Here is a 10,223-nt window from a genome sequence, read left to right as displayed (position 1 = left end):
AAAGTTACATAAATACATTTTGGATTTTTTATACTGAAAAGTAATTTTCAACTTGGAAATTATAATTACTAATATTAGGATAAACTACAATTGAGTGTTACCATGGCCTAACTGTTGTCATTTGAGGTTCCTTGTACTTTTCACTTTTAATTGCAAGTATATTAATTATTTTGCAGCAATGACTGTAGCCTAGTTGAAAGTAGTACCAATTCCAATCTAGTCTATCCATTCTATTGGCCTGGCTTTATTGTTTCTGTACAATTCCAGTGATACGGTTAGATTCCCACAAGCTTTGTGTGTTGACTGCAATGTATACAGCCCAGCAAGTAATTGAGTTGAATGTTGTTTATTATGGGTATCATGCTATTATGCATGAGTAAAATGAGTCCATGCACATTATTGTAATAGGGTGAATGAAAACAGGAGAAATCGGATACCTGTCTATGTGTCTCACTCTTTCTCTCACTGGTCGCCTGTAGCCCCCCATCATGCATCATTCTCTCCCTTTTTCCTGGAGTAATGATTTGATGTTGCTAATGGCTTCCTAAATTTTGTAGAAAGGGCAGAGTCGGAGCTGTCTAGAGTTACAGAAGTTGGAGGTCTGCCAGACAAGGAGGGAAGACAAGGCGACTGGTGGGGGCTTTCAATGGAGCCAGGCCTGAGTCATTTCTCTAGGTAAAGGATCAAGGAGTTTTCAAGTTTCAAGGGTGTTAACCTTGTAATTGTGTCTCAAGAAGTAACTATTAATATTTCCTGTCATCCGTGTGCAAAAGAGTGAAATTCCCTTAATAAATCAAATGCTTGTTTTTCTTAGAAATCAGGTAACAGAGTCACTAGGGACAAGCCATGTAAATCTTGAAAAAACCCTTGTATAACCAGTGTGAATTTAAAAAAAAATCCAAGAAGTTGGCAAGTTATTTCTTCTCTAAGAAAGTGATAACATTTAGCCGCAAGGTGTGTCTAGCCACTGCTGGGGCTAACACATGGACACACAGCCTCCGCGCTGCCAATAGAAAGGATTGCATTGTTGGAGCGCACTACTGCTCATTCAAGTGAGCCCACATGAAAGAAGGGGACGGAAGGCAGAATGACGAATGAATGTGTTGGTGCTTGTAGTTGACATGCCTGTGTGTCTGCTGCTGTGAGTCGCTCTGTTTGTGCGCACATGGCAGCGAGCTGTGTGTGTGTTTGCTTGTTTGTCACATGATGTCCTGTGGCAATCCCTAACTAACCGTACAGGCGCCAGTCTAAGGTGGGGGGGTGGGCTACGAGACGGGCATGAGAAAGAGGAGCTATGGAGCCGTGGAGGGGGGCACTCTGGCTGACTGTTGTCACATGATGGGCATATAATTAAGCCAAACTACATTCAAACTCTTGAATAACAGAGCAAATGACTCATGACCTGACTTAGCATTGTGTAAACATGGGTCTTGAGTTCAGACGGCGAGCTTCTGGTAGCTCAGAGACAAACTGAGTAAACAGTTAAAATAGACAGTTTAAATAAACAGTTTAAATAGACGCAGCCTTTGGACACACTTTCTACTCATATTCTTTGTTCCTCAAAGCCGACTGAAAGGCTTGCATACTCTGCCAACAGTACAGAGCTTATGAAATATAACAGAGGTATTAAAAATACTTCAGTGGGGCAGGGCATTTCATCACTATCAAATTAACAGGGTAACATAATGCCAGGGTAGTGTTTCTTAGCTAAATGTCTGGCTGGTCAGACTTCTACAGACAGTGGACAAAGGATGGACACAGCTCTTAGTGTCTGTGTGCTTCTTTATCACAGAGCTTTAGTGATGCTGTCAAATCCAATGCTCTCTCTCCATTAATCACTGGCCTGTATGTGGGCCGAGGTTGCATGTTGGATGGCACTGTGTGAGAGTGTGCATGTGGCCGAGGTGCTAGTGTTTACCCAGAGCATAAGCAGTGGTTGGCCGCAGGCCTTGAACGACTGGCCATGATCGGCCAGTGTGAAATGTGTCTGACAGAGGCAGCCGCTCGCCCCTTTGACTCTCGTTTGTGACTGTGTGTTTGTAAGCTGACTATTGTGTCTCAAAACCTAAGCCTTAATTTAGTTTAGTGTCTCTGATAAGTTATATTGTGGTACAATATAACTCCAACTAAAGTATCAGACTAAAATTATGTAGAAGTCCTCTCAGCCTCTTGCTGTCATTGCTAATGTTGGAGAATAGTTTTTTACAGTTTCTAATAATAATTTAATAAAACATTCTTACTGTGATTATTACTTAATACTACATCATGTATCAAAGAATCCATCGCACTGTTAGTATGACTCAGCTACAGAAAATGAATAAAGGGGTTTTCGTACATCTCTGTATTTTCAACAGGCCTCATCTGTCGGCCATTCTGTCCCATTTTGTTCCTGAGCTCTTGATCACCTCTCCTTCCCTCTGCACCACATTCCTCACAGTTTTGTCATTCTGCCAAAGACAAAAGTCCGAGCCTTCTCTCAGTCTCTGCACTTTTCACTTTGTTTCTCTGTTTTCAGGAGCCTTAGCATAAGTCTGACCCACAGTCTCTGCACACGTCTCTTTGACCTCCATGACCTATGACGTCATGCCTGGAGCATGACCTACAAGAAGGTGAGCTAGCTTATTTTCTAACTCCAGCACAACATTTTAAAATGTCTGTATTCTTTCTCTTCGCAGTTGACTATTGTCTAGATTCTTCTATTTCAGGAGGTCAGCATGGGTTCCTCTCAGACTTGGGCAATAATTCATGAGATTTGTGTTGGCGTAATCCAAGGTCAACACAAGGTAAGTGTTTGTAAATAATAGTAAAGTTGGTGGAAAAATTGTACCAAACATGTCATTAGCAAAGTGGTTGTTGCTATAATGCTGACAGGTGGTTTCTGCTTTATGTATGCGATTTATGAATATGCCTGACCATGAATGGTCATAGCTGGAAAAATTTAACTTCTTTAGTGGCATTGTAGCTGAGTGGCTAGCTCTCCAGCAAGAACATTCTGTATTTCCTCTGGGCACTCCAGTTTCCCACATAAACTAAAAACATGTATAATTGGTAGTTTTCTCTATCTTAGATAGTCCTGACCAAGCCTTACCCTAATTGTGACCTGTCTTTTAAGCTACCTACATGGCTTTGCCAATTACCCTGCAAGACACTTCACAACACCCTGTCATGATGCTTCTGACGAAAGCAACTGGAAGGAGTTGAAACATGTAAATTAGGTAAACAAACTCTCCTGTCTGACTGTTAAAAAACTATAGACAGAATTAACCTTTACCCAAAGAAAAATAACATGATAATATAATGGCTAATATGAAGATGGAAGCTAATGTGCTAATAAACTAATCTGCCGCGCCAGTTGTTACGCCTCTGAAACTATAGGTCCAATAATTGAATGAAGTTGTTAACATTATTGACTAGTAATTAATTTTTGTGTTATTTTTCTACTACAAGATGATCTCCAGTGAAGCATGTCAGTGGTGAAATGGTTTAATCAGACGAGTAAATGGGATAAATCTATCAGTCAATTTGGTCTTGCTGCCATTTTCACATGGATGATTACCCATGTTACCAGTTAGGCAGGGTGGATTAGCAGGATTAGATACTGTGTGTTTGTGTATGGGTGATGCAATTTAATAATGGCTTTGGAAGCTAAAAGTCAATCAGTGAGCCTAAATGTACAAAGAGAGGGGCAGAGTATAGCAGCCAACATGACCCAGTGGCCTCCGGGTTAGACATCACTAGGAATAATAAGACAACAGATTAACTATTTATTAACAGTTTAAAGTAGACATATTTTGCAAAAATGTTACAAAGCTATTAAAAATCAATGCAAAGACACAAGACCATTGACGGAGAATTAGTTCTGGACAGTTGAAAAAGAAGATTTTTTTTTCTATTGTTAAGTTATTTTAGATACATTTTATTTACAATAAGAAAAGGTAAAATAAGCCTATGTTTTCTTTAAAACCCCAATTTTGGTAGATGTATGTTATTTAAATACATTCTTTGTGTAATGCAATTTCTGTGGTCTGCACCCATCAGAGTATATTTTCCATTTTACATGCCATCTCAATGTCCAATAATAAGAGCAGATATTTTAACGATATACAAAACTATGTATTTGAGTGCCTTTAAAGGTCCTATATTATGCAAAAGCCACAATAGAATGTTATTATCTTCTCAAAAACATACCTGGAGTTGTGTTTTGTTTCATTGTTTCACACATGCTTGAGTAATCCTGCATTATTATTCTGTCTACATTTCCAAAGCTCAAAGTCCTCTTTTCCAAATTGTGATGTTATCAAGCAGTAGTTTTTATGTTAACTGCTACTTTTTATGAGTGCTACTTTTTTAAAGTAGAAACGGGCAGTTCCAGGTCTGAAATCATCCAAGTATTTCTAGAGAAGGTGCATGGAGTTTAAAAACACAGTGGACTCTTCATCACAACATGGAATAGAGTGTTTTCTGTTTGAGAAAAGAGTTTGTGTGTTAAACATGTGTGAATGAAACACAACACAACTCCAGGTATGTTTTTGATACCTGAGTTAAGCTCTATTGAATCCATATAATTTTGGGCCCAATATAGCCGTGCAGTGCTCTGTGGTGGACGTGTCTCTCTCCCTGCTCTTATCAGGCCAGATAGCTCTGTGATAGACACTCATACCCGCACTCTGAGGCCAAGCTCCCTGCAGCCTCAGATGGAGCCGATGGGCCTGCTATGACGACGGGGACCTTATCTGTCGTCATGGTGATGCTTTGATGTAATGATGGCAATCGTGTTTAGCCCATGTTTACATACAACGTGGCATGGCAGCCCAAATCTACCTCTGTGCTGGAATGTTCGCACCTCCAACAAGGGCATGAAATAATCAATTGGTGAACACTGAAAATAGCGCTGTACCCTAATTATTTATTTACGTAAAGCACAAGAAACTGGTCATACTCACGCTGTAACCACATCGAAGAGCTGATATATCTTGCTAGATTTTTTTGACTCATCGCGTGCTTACTGCGGTGTCTTTTCTTTCCGACAAATATGACAGATGCATATCAAGCGGTGCAGTCTGCTTAAGAGAGATAAGGGCTGGTTAGGTGCTGGGGTTGCAACATCCCACAGAGCCAATGAGTGAGCACAGCGCTTCTTCATAGCGATTCTCAGCAGATAGGCCTGCAGTGCATGTATGTGTGTGATGCCACTGATAATTTCTGACTCCACTCAGTTTTGCGAGCTACTATGAAATGACTACAGACAAGGATTTGTTTTACTAAACAGTTTAGGTTTATATTAGCATTTTTTTCAATTACAATAAAATTAAAATGCTTTCCGTAGCGATCTTATTGAGACTTTGTTATTCTACGCTGCAACAGAATACATGCACATGCAAAAACTAAAATCTTGCCAAGTTAAAATTACTTGAATTAAGAAAATGTTATCTTGATCTGAGTATATTTCAAATGACAAGTAAAATTATCTTCCAATGGAGCAAGACTTTTTGTACTTAAAATAGAAAAATAAATCTTGTTACGCAAAACATAAGAAAAATAACAACTTTTTGCACTTACAGTAAGAAACTAAATCTTACTTTGCTTGAATTGAAAAAAAAAAACTTGCATTGCATTGATAGATAATTGTACATGTCATGTCAAATCTACTGAAATCAAGTTAATTGCTCTTAATCTGAATTTACCCTGACATTACTTTTTGCAGTATATCTTGTAACTTTTTCATTTAAAACACAGAAATTCAGTAAATTGTACTCAAATAAAAGTATCGTGCAGAATCATATGTTTCTAAATAGATAAGAAGATGCTAAAATTGTGTGTGTGTCTTCTCATATTTATGTACTTTAGTGTAGTCAGTGAGCATATTGTTAACAGGCAGAGGAACTGCATTTTCTTCAAAGCACTAGAAAAATAAAACACTGACGCTACTCTTGAAATAAACAACTTCTGTAATTTCTTCCTTATCTACTGATCAGGCAGCTTCCCATAAAGCTATTCACTAACCACTGCTTTTCCCCTTAAAACTTTTTCATCTTTTTCATCTCTCACCAAGTGCCCCGGTGGTTGGTAATGCTCTAATTATATTAAACTTTTTCTAACCAAATCTCTCTGTGGCTCATCGATGACACATTGGCTCCTCTGTGTGAAGCTCTCTGTTTGTGTTTGCATATCTTCATTAACCTGACAAGGATTGTGTCAACAAAAGCAGAGACACAACAAAATCTCAGACCAAAGATAAACATGCTGAAAAAATGCTCTCCCTGTGTGTGCACGCTGGACAAGGTGTGGTGAGCTACATTTTAAGAAGCTTGATTGCAGCACAGGACACAACAATAAACGCAACTTGTCCCAGATATTTTAAAAAAAATATATGTAGTTATTCAGCTTGATCTGGAACATTTTTAATTTTTATTTCCTAGAGAATTGAATAGTCAGTTATTTACTATTTAAAGGTTTCTATTCACTTATTTATTTTTTACTAAATCAAAGCAGCATACAAAGCAGCAATAGTTGTTACAGATTCTTCTTAAAGGTGCAGCCTTTATTTTATTTTATTTTAGTATAGGCAGAGGACCCAAATCTTGAAGGAAGAGCGATGATTGAAATGGGTCTTTTGTTCTAGACCAAATTAGTAGTACTATAGGTAATATGAGGAGTCATCAGAAGCATACTTAAAATTGTGTTTTGTTTAATTCACACAAACCCGGCATGTATAGCCTGGAGTTCTTCTCACAGATGGAAAATGCTCTGTTTCACCTTGTGATGTCATGTAGTAATATAGGACATGCTCCACTCAACCCTTTCTAGAATAATTTGGGTGATTTCAGCTCTGGAATGGCCAATCTCTACTGAACAAAATATAAAAGGTAGCCATCACAAGGTGGAACAAAGCATTTTGAGCTTTGCATATGTAGTGGCTAGCCGCCATGTTCCAAATAGGAAGTGTTCATGGTGGTGCTTCCAGCTCCATCAAGTTTTGTTTCCAATTTACTTTATATTGGAAAATTGTCACCCCTCTGTCTGGAACTGCTGCAGTGAGCCTCATCATTTTGGTTTTAAACTGTTCCCTTAAAATGGACCTGGCTCTCCTGTAACTGCTAGCATCGCGAGCTTCATTTAACTGGAGCCGAATGCTAAGGTTGATGTCACACTCCTTTAGTCCACTTCTTTATACTGTCTACACTCTGAATGCACCATGTGTTGTCTCTGCAGACATCTCTTGTATTCCATCCTGTCCCATTGGCTGTCTGGTCATCTGTCCCAGTGGGAGTGCCCAGAGCATCCATCCGTCCAGGGGGTAGGCACCTGGACCCATCCTCTCCGTCCTGGCTGCACTCCAGAATATTCTCGACTCCGGTTACCTGCTGCAGAAAGCAAATGAGGCGAAAGAGGAGACTGCGCAGTATTGTCCCTCTGTGGATAAGGATGGCAGCTCCAGACGCCCTCTCCCCTGAGCCTGTAGCACTGTACTTGCCCCCCGTTGGTCAATGGCCGACTGAGGGATGAATGGGAGGCTTGTTCTGGGACAGCGTGGATGAATTTGTCTGTCGGAGCAGGACCTGAACACTACCTGTCCCATATGAGCCTCCTGAATGCTCTCTGTCCCCAGTGGGAGGAGGGCGACCTCATTTTCAGGGTGAGAGACGGACCAGTGTCCACGCCCTGCTCCTGTCAGACGCTTTTACAAATGCAGGTACTTGGACAAAATGGGACAAAATGAAGAAGAATAGAAAAATGAGCAGATGACAGATCACATGATGACTGCTTTCTTTAAGCAGTAATTGTTGATGAAACAGAAATTCTGGCCATGCATGAGACAGTGGAGCAGAACAATTATTGTCTCAGAGTTGTATTTTATTAACTATACATTTCTATTATTAAAATAAACTAACTACTAGTACCACCTCAAATCATTTATGATTAAGTTTGAAGCCTTTCCACATTTGCCTCTATCGTTCAGCAATTTCAACAAACTACAAATTTGATTAATGTTATTTGCTTGATATACACTCTGTATTTATAAAATGAATATGAATATTTTTGCTAAAACATGAGAGCTTAGTGTTAAAATTGCTGAGCCAGTTCCACAGTGCAGTGCCCATTTGCAGATATAAGCCAAGTGCTGCCCGAAGAGCAGTGAATTACACATAAACACTTAAAGACTGTAGTGCATAATCAATCTCTTTTTACTGTCTGCCTTTGGTCTTAATTGATCCTAATAGCACAACCAAAGTATTTCTGGTTGGAACTTCCGACTTCCTGCGTTGCTTTTTTCACTGCTTTGAAAAAGTGTCTGAAGTTGAGTGAGCAGCTGCAGCCTTCCTGTACACAGGCATGAAAAACAGATGAGTTTTTGACTCATTTGTGGAGATTGTGTGTGCAATTTGCCACTGTGGCAGGTTGGGTTGTCAGCAGAGGTCATCTCTGATTATCAGTTGTCGCTTTAGTTGACAGATTTGACACATTAAAGATCTACCTACACATATTACACAGAGACATGCAGTGAACACAGGAGTAACTCAAAAGTGTCATTGTGATCTAGATTTCACCTACCGTTATTTGAAAGATCAAAGTACTTCCAAGAATGTTTCTTCATTCAGAAACGAGGAAGTTTATATGGTGACTAAATACTGATGCTACTAGAGCAAATTGTTGTATTATTACTTCATAGTATCTCATTGTAGCGTATCATTCAATATGATCCTTGCCTATGTAACATATAACATAAAAGTTGTCTGACATTGTAATTGCCAGATAGCCCTAAAATGTGTAGTTATTCCAGATTAAAAAACATACACAAAAAAGTATTTAGAAAAAAATTTTGAAATTATAACTACAGTAACTGTAATTATTAACTTTTTTTTGCTCTGAGGGATCAAAGCCTTTTTGATTTTGATACATGTATATGCATTTTAGTTCAACCCAAAAGCTCTTTATTGAAGTATATATTTCCTCACCATAAGGAAAAATGTATGCATATTCTGTCCTGTCTAGCTCTAATATCCTTCTAAGTAAGGAGGGAGGCTTTTTAAGTTAGGCTCAAGCAAAGGTCAACCCCCCAGCCCTCTTCTTGCAATGCACACAAGACGAGACCTGTGCCTGAACCACACTTCACTTCCTTTAATCTCCAGCATCTCTCTCCCCCCAAGTCAACTTTTGTGAGGGGATGGTCAGGATACCTTTTGATTTGGCTAATTCAATTTGATGGAAAAACAAATACAAATGGGGAGTAGAAGACAAGAAGTGGGAGTACAAGGCGGAATGGAAGACCAAAAAGGGATCGAACAAGCGGAAGAGCGTGGGCCAGATAGGGAGTCGAGGGGACCTGCAAACTGCCCATCCCAGGTTGAAGTCGTAAAGTACTCTGATGTAGGTGGTCACAGTGTTCACTCCTGCAAAAATGCCCTGCCCATCTCGCATCCATGTTAGTACAGAGAGATTCATGAATCATACATTTGACCCATACTATTTATATATTTAAAAGGGTTGTATTTTTAGGTTTAGTTGTGCTCAGTTCATTTTTTTTTTTTTTTTTCAAATATTCATCATCCCCTCATCAGCTTACCCCTCACACTTTTTTGCAGGTTCTCCTTGAGGTAAACTTTTGTCCGAGCAACGGTAGGAAACTAGCAAAGCAAAATGGTGTTTTTAATGGTTTCCTCTGATGTTAACTTGGTAGTGAATTTGTCATAGTTGCAGGTCAACATGCCAATTACTTTTTTAATTTTATTTCTATTTTATGTTGTCCATTGCTCACACGTTATAGTGATTTATTGATCAAATATTAATATCTTTGCATAATATAGTATAATTGGTGACTACAAAATATTGTATATTTTATTCAACAGCTCTGTTTTTAATGAAAGAAAGGTTTATATAACAATCTGTTCTTTTTCCTTTTTTTTTTCAGGGGTCATTGCCAGAGCTTATTCAGGTCCTTTTCATACAGATGCCCTTCCTGATGAAATCGCCACGCAGTTTTTCCACCCGCCCAAACTGAGACTGGGGTTTGGCTCCATGTCAGAGATTTGAACCCCTGACCTCCTGGCTCAACACCTAATTTCACTTATATAAAAACTGTAAGGTATGTTAATTACCCACCTTGCTCTTAGCAAAGTCTTAATATTTCAAGAAATAGTACAAATGTGTATTCAAAAACACTGCTCTGAGAGTTAGTGGTCTGGCAGGCTGCAGGATTATTTTTAGAGGAGCTGCTAGTTCCC

The 10,223-nt window shown here is 39.1% G+C and overlaps 1 long non-coding RNA gene across 1 annotated transcript; it reads left to right on the top strand.

Annotated features, from left to right (window-relative positions):
- The first annotated feature begins 2,653 nt into the window (after positions 1-2,653).
- On the top strand, positions 2,654-7,471 carry LOC110165783 (uncharacterized). Its single transcript, XR_002318938.1, has 3 exons — positions 2,654-2,783; positions 3,113-3,215; positions 7,213-7,471. It is a non-coding gene; the product is annotated as an uncharacterized LOC110165783 (long non-coding RNA).
- Positions 7,472-10,223: the final 2,752 nt, after the last annotated feature.

This window comes from Boleophthalmus pectinirostris, unplaced genomic scaffold, assembly GCF_026225935.1.
Source record: "Boleophthalmus pectinirostris isolate CB_2022bp ecotype Guang Dong unplaced genomic scaffold, ASM2622593v1 HiC_scaffold_3, whole genome shotgun sequence".
NCBI lineage: Eukaryota > Metazoa > Chordata > Actinopteri > Gobiiformes > Gobiidae > Boleophthalmus > Boleophthalmus pectinirostris.
The sequence above is the reverse complement of the archived record's forward strand: the minus strand, read 5'-3'. Positions and strand labels throughout refer to the sequence as shown.